We start from the raw sequence: 13,491 nt of genomic DNA, 5'->3' as shown, positions 1-13,491 counted from the left end.
CTGGATTGGCGCCGTATCGAATTCGGCTTGGCTGCTAGCAGGCCGAAACCAAACCCGAATATTGTAGAGGGGATTTGGTTAGAATAATTAAAATTTAGAATAAAAATTGGAATAGATGACCCTATTTTAATTATTTAGTTCAGAGGAATTTTATTTTTATTTTTATTTTAAAAAAAAATAAAAATAATTTATTTTTTTTCTCCTCAAGATTCTTGCTCTCAAAAGGTATTGTAGGGACGGTGATCTCCCCACCAGAGATGTCCAAGCCGGTAGAGGAGGCACGGACGGCGACATTGCGAAGACGACGCTCGGTGGTCTCATGCCACTCATTGCCGCTGTCAATGATGGAGTCATCGGGGTCCATGAACTGGGAGAGGGTGGCGATGGTCTGGTCAACGGGGGTGCTAACCTTGACGAAGATGATGATGGAGTGAGGGCAAGCAATCGAGAGGACAAAATCGCGGGGGGAGCGGTGGTCGGAGAGGGGGAGCTGCCCTCCGTCGTTGTGCGGCCGATGGTCTCGTCGACCTTGGAGGCAGTGCGGTTGTAGACGGAGATCAAAAAGTCCTTCTCGATGATGTTGAGGGCTAGATTTGGGCCCTTCACCGCCAGTCCGACAAGCCCATTGCACAACAGCATCGTTGCCTCCATCGATTGATAGATTGAGCAAGGGTTTCAACAACCAAAGGAGGAGGAGGAAGAGGAGAGGAAAGAGACACCAGAGAAAAGAAGAGTGGAAGGGTGGCAGACACGGTGCCGGGAGAGGGGAGGGACCGTGGGGGCGGGGGGGTGTGTGGGGTGTTAGTTCGGGACTGGATTTTTTTTTAAATTTTTATAAAATAATATTTTCTTGATAAAATAATATTTACTATCTATATTTTTTTAATGATAATTTTTTTAAAAAAAATTAAAGATATTATTATTATGTTTAATTTTTTTAATATTATTTTTTAAAATAATTAATTTTTAAAAATTTTAGTTAAGAATAAAAAAAAAAATTTAAGTTGACTCCAATTCCTATCTTTGTACGAACCAAACAACAACAATGGGAATTATCCATTCCAATTTCGATTTCGATCACAAACCAAACATTTCGGATAATTTGGCCATATCGATTTCTATCCCAATCTATTTTCATTCCAATTTTGATTCCGATTTCAATTGCGAACCAAATACCTTCTAGAAGGATCTGTTATCGAATACTTTAGGAAGGTGCTTGGTTCACAATCGGAATCAAAATCGGAATAACTAAATTTCTCAAAGTGTTTGGTTCATGATTCGAATCGAAATCAAAATCAGAATTGAAATAGAAATTGGAATCTATAGAAGAGAGTAGGGATAGAGTTCTATATAGATTGAGTCTTTCTTATTCCACTTCAAAACTAGAATCGGAATGAAACTCCTCTCAATCTAATAATTAGAATGGAACTCATCTATTATAATTTTGATTCTAAACCCCGCTCTCCTCAACCAAGCATCCTCCGGAATCGGTGTTACATGGAGGGTGTCAGGTGGTCAGGTTCGGTGGTTTGGATATATCCAGTACCAAACCTAAAAGAGTAACGCTACGGATGGGCCAGATGGCCCATCCATTTACTGCTCCAATCACCTCTTTAAACCATTTTTCGATCGAAAACATGTTTAAGATGCCAAACACGGACAAGCTTGGCTAAAATTATCTATATCCAATTTTAGATCCAAAAGAATTAACGCATTGCATCAGATTTCATGTGTCAAGCAGGTGTTTAATACATTAGTTTACAATAGTAAAATTTTATAATTTATTTGATGCATCCAAGATACCACTCCGCAGCCTTGAAACTTGGAAAACAATGAAATAGAGAAATGACAAAAAAATTTATATGAGGCATGAGTCTTTTATTTTTTCATTAATCAACTCTAGTTTGAAGTAGTCAAACTAGCCATGAATATAGACATTGAGTGAAAGAAAGTGGTTACAGTCAACGGCTGTATATTTAAATTTTAATTGATAAAAAAGAAAAATTATTTTACGGATACATGTTTGTATATATGTTCACATATTTGTATGCATTGCATTGGATTTTAGCATTTTAAATACAGCATCATGACGATCAAAACTCAACTCAATAAGACTTCGGGCCTAGTTTGGAGGCCCAAACACAACCCAATAGTTTATTGGGTCTATTTTTATACACCATCCCTAACATATTTTTGGTTAGGATCGTAAGAAAAAAGATGGATGAGATTGAAAGAATTGATGATCTTCATCCATCATTTAATTTAAAAAATATTATAAATAATAGATGAAAAAAAGAGATTACCCATTCATCCAATCTCACTAATTTATTCACAAATTGAAAAGATATAAGAAAGGATGAATGGGGCATACAATATGTAATTTCTAAGTTGTCAAAATTATCCCTTAGTAATTTTTGGACAAAATCTTAAAACTTCTTTACTTTTTCATTCATTTTATTTATATATTTTTTATTTTACCTATACTATTTACAATATACTATTAAATTTTATTATTAATTATTTAACTTTAATGCATGATTTCCATAATTGTAAGTAAATAACTAGAATTATGTTCTCTGTTTTATTTATATTCACTATTTTTTAGCTAACTATTTATATAGAATTAATTAATTTATATAATTAATATATAAATAAATTTATTCATATATAATTAATTTATATAATTATTTATTAAATTAAAATAAATAAAATAAATATTAATATATGTTGACCCCCAAGTAATTTTGATAATGACAAAATATTGGAACACATAATTATTAATATTTTTTTAAGTGTTGTAAAGATTGGAAGAAAGAGAGCTATTTGAACAAAATGAAAAAGAAATCAAGTTTGAAGAGATTTGGCTCAAGAAAAATCAGTTTGAACAAGTTGAGCCGACTCTGATATGGTACGATGAGATTTGGCTCAAAAAAAATTAGGTTGGGCAAGTCGAGCTAGCTCTGTCAGCAATCAAGCTAACTCTGGCACGGCATGGGTTCAATAATTAGAATTGGCACATCATCGAGCCAGCTCGAGGTGGATTCGAGTCAGCTCTCTCAGGGTGACAGAAAGACTATTTTTTGGATTCTGAAAGCCGAGCCAGTCCGAGGATAGACCCGAGCCAGCTCTGTCAGAAAAATAGATAGTTAATTTCTGATGGATACTATCCAGTCAGCTCGAAGATCAATTCGAGCTAGCTTTGTCAGTGGAACAGAAGGCCTGATTCTTGAAAATTACTGATTGAGCCGACTCGAAGTCAATCTAAACCAATTCAAAGATGTCTGACAGCCTTAACAGCTAGTTTCTAGATGTATTTTTTTCAGCCTGTCAAAGCTCTCAATGGCTATATTTCGCCTCCAACGATCAGAAATGGCTAGTTTTGAGCTCCAATCACTTTAAACTTAGTGAAAATGCTCAAGATATATAAAAAAAAAGCAAGAGGAGCATTTAAAAAGTAATTGTTCCATTCAAAAAAGAAGATTTTCTAAACTTTCAAGTATTCAAGAAAAGTCACCTACTCCCATCCAAATATTTCTTAATTCTTTGAGAGCATTGAAGAGAATTAACTCCAAGTATTCAAGAGGACAATAACTGAGTTACATCGACAACAAAATTTGCTCAACCAAGGAGCTATATTTGTTGTAAACTTTTTTTTTTTTGTCTGCTGTAATTAGTTTTACTAGAGGTTGAAACTAGGAAAAATGTTTAATCTACCCCTGTAATTGGATTGTGTGACCTTAGTTAAGGTGTGTAAAGATTGTGGTTGGTAAACCTAAGAAAAAACTAACTGGGTTAGTGGATAGTGAGTCCAGTTAAAATTATCCAGCTGTAATCTTGAGGGATTATAGTGAGATTTTCAAGAGTCTTACTTTGAGAGTAGATGTAAGTGCTGGATGTGCACCGAACCACTATAAAAATCTTCTTATCTTTGTGTGTGTACTTGCTTTCTTCATACTTTCATTCATACATTGCATTCACCGCATAATTACATTAAAGGCAAAGTAGATAATTCAGTACATACCTATTTTAAGTTTTAAAAATCCAATTCATTCCCTCCTTTTGAGTTGTTTGGCTGGGCAACAATTGGTATCAGAGCAGGTATTCTAATATTAATTGTTGATCTAACCGTCAAGAGCTAAAGTTTATGGTAACCTAACTAGGAGGATCACTTACCAAGGGGTAATCCACAAATAGGTCATCACTTTTCAATGGATCGAATTATATCTATTGAAAAGCTCGCATGCATATTTTCATATAAGCATGAGATTATAACATATGGAATATAATCATTAATGGCTCATACACACCGACAATCACTATAGACGGCATTCCTTCATCCAAGCTTGAAAAGGATTGAGATGAAAGGATAAGAAAAATGCTCAATTGAATGCCAAGGTAATGAATATCCTCTACTGTGCCCTTGATGTAAATGAGTTCAACCAAATTTTTACATGCAATTCAGTAAAGAAAAATTGAAATAGGCTCGAGGTTACGCATGAAGGGACAAATCAAGTGAAAGAACTTAAGATTAATATGCTTGTTCACTAATATGAGTTTATTTAAGTTGAATCCTAGTGAGTTTATTACTAGCATGTTTACTAGATTTACTGACATTATTAATGGACTTAAGAGCTTAGAAAAAGTTTATACTAATAGTGAATTAGTAAGAAAAATTATCAGATCTTTATCTAGGATGTGGGAGGCAAAAGTCACAGCTATCCAAGAGGCGAAAGACTTGAACAAGCTGCCACTTGAGGAGCTTATTAGATCACTGATGACATACGAGTTGATGATGGGACAGCACATGGAAGAGGAGAGCCGAAAGAAGAAAACAATAGTTTTGAAGTCCACTGCAACTGAAGAAGTTGAAGGGTAGTCCACCAAAGATGAAGATGATGAAGATATAGCCCTAGTGATCAGAAAATTTAAGAAATTTATGGGAAGGAGAAGACAAAGTTTTAGAAAGAAAAATCTATCTAAGGGTGAGTCAAACAGAAAAAAAAAAAGAAAAAGAAAAAGAAAAAGAAGCCACTCATGTACTACGAGTGCAAAAGATCCAGCCACTTCAAAATCGATTGTCTAACATTGAAGAAGATCTTCAAAAGGAGCAAGAAGAAGGCAATGATCGTGACATGAAGCGACAGCGAAGAGTCGAGTTTAGATGAAGAGACCCAAAATAAAACCAACTTATGCTTCATGGCACAAGAGGATGAGGTAAATTCAGAATCTTCTCTAGAGTTTACATTCGATGAGCTACAGAATATCTTCTATGATTTGATAAAAGACTTTAAGAAGATTAGCATGAAAAACAAAAATCTGAAAACTAAGAATGAGATGCTAATTAAAGAGAAGAAAAAAATTCTTGAAAACTATAATAAATTGAAGGGAGAAAATGAGACCTTAAAGAAAGAAGTAGATAGACTAAAATCATTGGTTGAAAAATTCATATGCAGCCCTGAAAAATTATAAATGCTATTAAATAATCAAAGAAGAGTATACGATAGAGTTGATCTAGGTTATAAACCAAACAATAAGCAAAAATTTCTTCACTGCATCACCATCTATTAGCTGTGGTAGTGTAGGATATAAGACTTATATTTGTAATATAATAAAGTTTAGTAAAAAAATAATTAAGAAAATTTGGATTTCAAAAAGAACCATAACTGTTAATCCTAAAGGATCTAAGAAAACTTGGATACCTAAGAAAATTACTTGATTTTCTTGTAAAAATGCCTTGCAGCCAATAGATCAAAAAAAAAAAGATATTTGGATAGCGGCTGTTCAAGGTATATGATGAGTGATAAGGAGCAGTTCTTCACCCTTAAAATGAAAGAAGGGAGAGTAGTCACCTTTGATGATAATGGCAAAGGTAAAATAATCGGTATTGATAAAATTTAGATTACCCCCACTACCTTCATTGATATTGTTTTGTTAGTTGATAATTTAAAACATAACTTACTTAGCATAAGTTAATTATGCGATAAAGGATTTGAAGTAATATTTAAGCTATCTTCTTGCATAGTCACTAGTCCCTTTAATGATAGCATCAAATTTATGGGACATAGGCGAGGCAACATTTATTTGGTTGATCTCGATAAAAAAACCATAAAAAGTGGCCAATACTTTGTTGTTAAGGATGCTAAGATAAAAAAAACTAGTTGGTTGTGGCATCGTAGATTAGGATGTGCTAGCATGCATACTTTATCTAAATTGGCTTCAAATAGCTTAGTTAAAGAACTATCTAAGTTAAGTTTTGAATATGATCATATTTATAATGCTTGTCAACTAGAAAAATAAACTACGAAGAGTTTCAAATCTAAAAATATAGTTTCAACTTTTAGGCCACTTGAATTAATTCGCATGGATTTATTTGGACCAACTAAGACCACAAGCCTAAGTGGTAAGAAATATGAACTTATGATTATAGATGACTTTTCAAGATTTACATAGATTTTATTTTTAGCACATAAAAATATATTTTTTTTTTTTAAATTTTATAGAAAAATTTTAAATAAAAAGAACACTACAATAGTTTATATTTATAGTGATCATAGAATAAAATTTGAAAATCAAAATTTTAAAAATTTTTACAATAAAATAGAATTGAACATAATTTTTCTGCACCAATGACCCCATAACTAAATGGCATAATTGAAAAAAAAAAATAAAACCCTAGTAGATGTAGCTCATACCATATTATATGAAGAAAATTTATCCAAATACTTTTGGGCTGAAGCCATAAATGTAGCATGTTACATCATAAATACAGTTTCAATCTGATAGATTTTAAAGAAAACTCTCTATGAGCTTTGGAAAGAAAAAAGATTCAATATTAACTACTTTCATATTTTTGATTGTAAATACTTTATTCATAATCATGGAAAAGACAATCTAGGTAAATTTAATGTTAAGTCGGATGAGGATATCTTTTTTGGATACTTCACATCCAACAAAGCATATAGGATCATCAACAAAAGTACCTTGATTGTTGAAGAATCCATTCATATTATTTTTTATGAAACTAACAACTCTTTCTCAAGAAAGAAAGATTTGCTTGATGATGACACAGGTATCCTAGAAACTAAATTGAAGGAACTCAATATGGAAGAAAAATCAACCCAAAGAGAAGATGAAGCAATAAAGGATGTTGAACAAGAGAAGAACGCTGAACAAAAGATAACTAGGGACCATAATAATCTATCCAAAGAGTGAAAGTATGCACATAATCATCCAAAAGATCTTATCATATGTGATCCTTCACAAGGGATAAAAATTAGAGCTTCATTTAGAGATACTTTTGATTATCTTACTTTTATCTCATAAATTGAACCTAAAAATATAGAAGAGACTGCAAATGACTCAAATTGGATGATTGCTATGTAAGAAGAACTTAATCAATTTGAAAGAAATAATGTTTAGATCCTAGTTAGTAGATTTATTGATTATGCCATAATTAGAATAAAATAAATTTTTAAAAATAAATTAGATGAACATGGTAATATAATTAGAAATAAAGTCAGACTGTAGTAAAGAGATATAATCAAGAAGAAGAGATTGACTTTGATGAAACATATGCTCCTGTAGCAAAATTAGAAGCTATTAAACTATTACTTGATTTTGCTTGCTACATGAACTTTAAATTATTTCAAATGGATGTAAAAAGTATCTTCTTAAATGGTTATATCTCTGAAGAAGTATTTGTAAAACAACCTCCTGGATTTGAAAATCATACTTTTCTTGATCATATTTTTAAACTAAATAAAGTATTATATGGATTAAAACAAGCACCTAGAGTATGGTATAAGAGATTAAGCAGATTCTTATTAAAAAATAAATTCACTAGAGGTAGTGTAGACACAACATTATTTTTAAAAAAAAAATTGATGATCTTTTTGTAGTTCAAGTATATGTAGATGACATCATATTTGGAACTACTAATGAAGATCTTTGTCAAAAATTTACTGAGTTAATGTAGAGAGAATTTGAGATAAGCATGATGGGGGAGTTGACCTTCTTCTTTGGACTTCAAATCAAATAATCAAAAGAAGACATCTTCATCAACTAACCAAGTACATAAAAGAGATGCTTAAGAAGTTTGGTATGAAGAATGTAAAGGAGATCGGCACACCAATGAGTCTCACATGCAAACTTGACAAAGATAAAAATGGTAAAAGTATAAATAAAAAATTCTATAGAGATATGATTGATTCTCTACTCTATCTAACTGCAAGTAGACCTAACATACTTTTTAGTATTTGCATGTATGCAAAATTTCAATCTAATCCTAAAGAATCACACATGTTAGTTGTGAAAAAAATTTTTAGATATCTTGTTAACATATCAAACTTGAGATTATGGTATTCAAAACTATCTTCAATTGATTTAATAGGATACTCAGATGCAGATTATGGAGAATATAAAATAGATAGAAAGAGTACTAGTGGCACATGCTAATTTTTAGGATTGAACTTAATTTCATGGTATAGCAAAAAGCAAAACTCCATAGCTTTATCAATGACTGAGGTCGAACATGTTGCTGTACTCAAATACTATAGATTAAGCAGCAACTCGAAGATTTTGAAATTAAGTAAAATAAAATATCTATAAGATATGATAACACTAGTACCATCAATCTAACTAAAAATTTTATTCAATACTCTGAAACTAGAAATATTAAAATTAGACATCATTTTATCAGAGATCATGCTCAAAATAATAATATTATACTTAAATTTATTTCAATTGAAAAATAATGAGCCGATATTTTCACTAAACTTTTAAATGAAGATAGATTTAATGAGATTCGAGGTGAATTAAGAATTTGTGATCTTTTTCAATAAATTTACTTCAGTATATTTGTTGCTCTTGTAATTCTTGGCTTGATTCTTATTTTTTAAAATTTTATTGAATTAATTAAAAATATTTCAAATTTTCTAAAATGGTGGGTCAAGCCGGCTCGACTGTGCAACCGAGCCGACTCGACTGTCAAGCTGTCTCGAATGCATGCTCGAGCTAACTCGACGTATCAGGATCCAGCTTTAAGAACTTCCAACTTTTTCAAAAAATCCTGTTCCTTGTTCACTCGAGCTTGCCCTATTCCTCCATTTCTCGGCTCTTAGCCCATTTTCTTCAAAAATCCCTTCTTCCCTCTTCGTTCAATCCTCATCCACTAGGATTTCTGAGCCATGGCTCCGAAATCTTGTACGACTGAGGCAAAGAAATGACTGACAGCTGGACCAAGTAAAATTCATTCGTCGAAGAGGCCACGTAGAGGTTCTACTCAATCCACCCCATCCTCATCAACCTCTGCTCTAGCTCGAATTTCTATGGCATCTCAAGCCGTTACAACTGGCAGAAAAATTGATTTTGAATTTTTGGATCAGCAAGGATTTAGGATTGGATTGTGGATTCATCAGCAAGGATAGAAAATGATATGTTCACTCGAGGTACCAACTTATCCCCACCTTGTTCATGAATTTTTCGAGAATTTGAAGTGGGGCACCGAGTCGATTGAATCAGCAGTAAAAGGCACATAGATTATTTTGGATCAATGTAGTTTGGGGCACCTCCTGGAAATGTCCCATTCTGGTCTCCAAAATATTGAAATGTTGAATGACTTTGAGGCAATGGAGAAGCTTATGGGTAGAAAACTTTCGAGGAAATTTATCATTAACAACGTCAACCTTATGCCCGCTGAACTAAAGCTCCTCCAAAGCATAGTCGGCAAAATCTTTTTTTCAAGAATTAGGAGGTTCGACTGAGTTTTCTTTAGAAATTTGGGCTTTATGTCTCATATGGTTGAAGGTACTGCAATCAACCTACCATTCTTCATGATTGAACATATTAAGACAGCAGTAGGAAAATCAAAAACTAAGGCCTGTCTGCCATATGGGATGGTGTTCACCTTGATTTTCAGAGAGGCTGATAGAGATTTGGATGGAGAAGATTATCAATCACTCAAGCACGCTGACTATTATACTGTCCAAACTCTCCATTGTATGAAATTTGAGAAAGTGAAAAATGAGTGGGTCAGGCAAGTTGAGGGAGTTCAGTCTGAAGCAGAAGGAGAACAGCCCAAAGATTCAGAGTCTTCTGAGTGATCTTCCCCCTCTGATTTTGCTTGAGCACCATCCCCTGCACCCGCTGCTGGCCCTTCCTCACCTGCTCCAATTGCTGCTCTATAGTCCCCTCCTGCGCCGACCCCTGCATTAGTGGCTGATGAGTATTGGAATTCAGGGTTTGAAGCATGCATATGTGTTTCAAAACTTAATTTTCTAAATACTGCAGTAGAGAATAAGATTAAAATAATTTTAATCTGAATTTTGCATGCATAAAAATATAAATCCACATGGATCTATTTTATATGCTAAATTTGATATATGCTGAAATTTAGATTGTGATCAAATCACATACCTATTTCGCAATCTTTTTCTTAAAAATTGGATCTGAAAGAGAAGAGGCTCTCCCTTAGCTGCATAAGTGTCCGACCTCTATGAGTATCCACTCGAGATAAGTCTAGAACAGTCCTTTTTAATCTGAATTTTAGTTCTCTAAAATTTAGCCTGCTGAATCTGAATGAAACTTGGATTACGATCAACACTTGATCTTTCTCTTTGATCTTCTTCTTCTCCTCTTCTCTAGAATTTCTTCTTGCTATGTGTTGCTGTCAGATGTTAGAAACTAGCAAGAAAGAGGCACCCAAACTTCTTTGGGCATAGAACACCTTGGGACCCGCATTCCAAGGGAAGGGAGTGTAGAACGTCCAAGAGAAAAGAAAAAGGGAGGAAGAGAGGGCGTGGGGAGAGCCTTTGGGTGTGAGGGGCTGCTGGTTTGGATGCTCTAGGGATCTTAGGAGAGATCCCTTTAAATAGACATAAAGATTGAATCCTATTTAATCTCATAATACAAGTCCAACTTGCATTAGGATTCCTATTAACTTAAGTTATCCAACTTACATTAGAAAGTCCATTAGGCGCCAACAATTGGAGCTCTTGCATCCATAATTAGACACTCTAAAATACATCCAAGAGATGCTCCATATGAAAACAAAAGGTCCTCTAATTAATGGATATGCCCAAATTGATCAAATCAAGATGGCGCCCCATAATAACTATCAAGGAGATTCATAAAGGACTTGCACCCTTAATTTATGTGATCCATAACCTTAGATACTCAATAATTAAAGCCTCATGAATCTTATTCATGTAGATTATTAGCTGATAATTAAGTTAGAATTAACTTATCAAATAAGTAATCCCAATGGAAAGAGAAATTAGGCCCAACTATGTGCTAGCAAGGTTACCATGAACCCAATGGATTTTTCTAAACCCAATTGACACTTCATAAGCTTAATTACTTATTCTAGGCCTAATCTCTTTATTGTATGACTTCATAGGTTCAATTCTATCTGATAGTGAGATATACAATGATCTCTATCATTGTATCATTGAAACTCTTTTCAATGGATCAGAATAATTCTACTCTAACTGAACAAGAATTGTTGATCCAGAATAATCCTAGTGAGTTCTTACAATCCATTAGTGACACCTAGCAGTATGTAGTGGTAACCCAGTAGAATTGAAATGAACCTCTAGATGTAGTTAATGTATGATTCAGTCCCTCTATCATGAGTTCCGACTAGATGGCAGGTCATGGATAAATCATCAAACCTCAACACCGGTCATATGATAGATTCAATCAGCTTAAGTCCATATGTAATTCTATGAAAACTCTTTTCCATCAATCACACTACTATGGCTATAAACTTAAGGACTCAGCCTCTTAAATCCCATAAGACTATTCCTTTTTGCTAGAGTCGATAGATCCCATCTTGATGCACACCCCACTCCTACAGTGGATCAACTATCACCAACATCTACTACAAGAGCTCTTTGAGACCCATGTTGATGTGTCAGTCAAATTCTAGTAGTCTCACTGTGAGCAGTAGTGTCATCTCAGGTCAAAAGATCAGTCATACAACTGCAGCATCGAGAAAATTACTAACGAGTGAGCAGACATCCATGCGACTTCTCATGTTGGTCATGCTTAGTGCTGGTTGTTCTCTAACAACCACCTGCACTCTCGCTCCAGTATCTCTACACTGCAGACTTGAGACCCATCTATCTGAAGAAAGTGATCTATGCACTGATCTATCTAGATCAATCACCATCTCCATGATGATCTTATGACCAGGAGCAATTTAGAAATCAACCATTAATGACATATGCCTCAAATTCTCAACTCTTTGAGAATATGTGTCATCATCTTGTTAATTCATGGACACATAGACATGAATGATAATATAACTGTCCAATAAGTATAAAATCATATCCTAAAAATATGAAATGTATCAGTCAAGATTAGCTTCTAGGACATACATCCAACAATCTCTCACTTGTACTAAAGTCGTTCTGTCATGTACCAAGCCCTATCTTCATAAGACAGGCTATAGTCTTAGGCTAGCCAAGTGACTTACCAGTGGATCATCTACATCACATGTGGAGTTTGCTCTCTATACCTCTATATATTTCTACTCGAGATTGTCATGTGTTCTGTCGTTCTATGTGCTTGGATATCTGGTGAGACCTAGGCTTCTTAGGAAGGGCTATGGTGTCATTGTCTTTGCAGTATAGTGTCACGGCATTTGATGGTATGATAACTAATTCTGCAACTAACATTACAATCAGAATGCATCCTACACATCTACTATATACTCAGCTTCCATTAATCGATTATTTGGAATTCTTCTAAGATATCGACATAGGAACATATCCATGATGTAGACATTCTACCATCAATATCAGACATAAAGTTTGAATTGGTGTATCCTCTCACTCCTAACTTTGATCCTTCTCTGAATATGTCCTCAGTTCTTCTTAAGAGCTTAAGGATGTTTTCATAACAATCCAGCGTTCACAGTCTAGATACAACTGATATCTACTTGTGACAATCATGGTATAATCAGTTCAAGTACTTTATCACATACGACTTGCCCGAGAGGATAGCAGACCCCTCTCCAAGATTTTTATGCGGAACGCTTTCAGCATCCGATCTCTGTACTTTATCTGTGAAAACACAGCATCCAATTACATCTATCTCTATAGATCTTTAGGATGATCACTTTATATTTTTCATGGAGAAATCTATATTCAACCATATTTTAATCGATGTTAGTATTGGATACTCCCACTGATCCTTTTAAAATCCATAATTTCTCATATCTAATCAAATAATTTGATCATATCATTAAAATGAATGTTTCAATTTCTAGAATATTGTGGTCTTTGTGATCACCTATCATAAGAAGTGAAATCCATAGGCTATTCCATATAGAAATCTTCAAAAAATTTCTACTTAGAAAAGCTATTTCATATCCTTTCTTGGAGTTGATATCTCACATCACCTCGTTGTAGGTTCTGGGATCATCTCTATGTTCCTTATCTCCCATAAGAAATGATTTTCTCTACATCCTCTATTAAGCATACTCAAGTA

This window comes from Elaeis guineensis, chromosome 6, assembly GCF_000442705.2.
Source record: "Elaeis guineensis isolate ETL-2024a chromosome 6, EG11, whole genome shotgun sequence".
Classification (NCBI taxonomy): Eukaryota; Viridiplantae; Streptophyta; class Magnoliopsida; order Arecales; family Arecaceae; genus Elaeis; species Elaeis guineensis.
The sequence above is the reverse complement of the archived record's forward strand: the minus strand, read 5'-3'. Positions refer to the sequence as shown.